General features: G+C 37.9%; 1 non-coding gene across 1 annotated transcript; it reads left to right on the forward strand.

The window, feature by feature from the left end:
* The first annotated feature begins 229 nt into the window (after positions 1 to 229).
* On the forward strand, positions 230 to 337 carry LOC112731599 (small nucleolar RNA R71). The gene has a single exon (XR_003167372.1). It is a non-coding gene; the product is annotated as a small nucleolar RNA R71 (small nucleolar RNA).
* The last annotated feature ends 783 nt before the right edge of the window (positions 338 to 1,120 follow it).

Here is a 1,120-nt window from a genome sequence, read left to right on the forward strand (position 1 = left end):
GCATTTAGAGTATCAATTTCAAGAACTTCCTTCCTCTGAGGCGTCCCATTACTCGCAGGATTCCTTTCAGAAGTGTACATGAACTGGTTATTTGCAACCATGTCAATGAGTTCCTGAGCTTCTGTAGGCATTTTTTTAGGTGAATGGATCCACCTGTAGAATGGTCCAATGACATCTTTGATAATTCAGACAGACCATCATAGAATATATCTAGGATGGTCCATTCTGAAAGCATGTCAGAGGGACACTTTTTGGTCAGTTGCTTATATCTCTCCCAAGCTTCATAGAGGGATTCACCTTCTTTTTGTTTGAAGGTTTGAACATCCACTCTAAGCTTGCTAAGCTTTTGAGGAAGAAAGAACTTGGCTAAGAAAGCCATGACCAGCTTATCCCAAGAGTTCAGGCTATCTTTAGGTTGAGAGTCCAACCATATTCTAGCTCTGTCTCTTATAGCAAACGGGAAAAGCATAAGCCTGTAGACCTCAGGATCAACCCCATTGGTCTTAACAGTATCACAGATCTGCAAGAATTCAATTAAGAACTGAAAAGGATCTTCTGATGGAAGTCCATAAAACTTGCAGTTCTGTTGCATCAGAGAAACTAATTGAGGTTTTAGCTCAAAATTGTTTGCTCCAATGGTAGGGATTGAGATGCTTCTTCCATGTAAATTGGAATTTGGTGCAGCAAAGTCACCAAGCATCTTCCTTGCATTGTTATTATTTTCGGCCATGTTTCCTTCTTTTTCGAAAATTTCTGTCAGATTTTCTCCAGAGAGTTGTGCTTTAGCTTCCCTTAGCTTCCTCTTCAGAGTCCTTTCAGGTCCAGGATCAGCTTCAACAAGAATGTTCTTATCCTTGTTCCTGCTCATATTAAAAAAAAGAGAACAGAAAATAATAGGGATCCTCTTTGTCACAGTAGAGAGGTTCCTTTATGTGAGTAGAAGAGAAGAAAAAGAATTCGAACAAAGGAAGAGGGAGAGGGTTCGAGTTTTTAAGAAGAAGGGAAGTGTTAGTAGATAAATAAATAATTAGAAGGAGATGAGAGAGGGAAGAATTCCAAAATTAAATAAAATAAAAATAAAAATATTTTTGTTTTTATTTTAAAATGTAGTTAGAGTTCG

This window comes from Arachis hypogaea, chromosome 12, assembly GCF_003086295.3.
Source record: "Arachis hypogaea cultivar Tifrunner chromosome 12, arahy.Tifrunner.gnm2.J5K5, whole genome shotgun sequence".
NCBI lineage: Eukaryota > Viridiplantae > Streptophyta > Magnoliopsida > Fabales > Fabaceae > Arachis > Arachis hypogaea.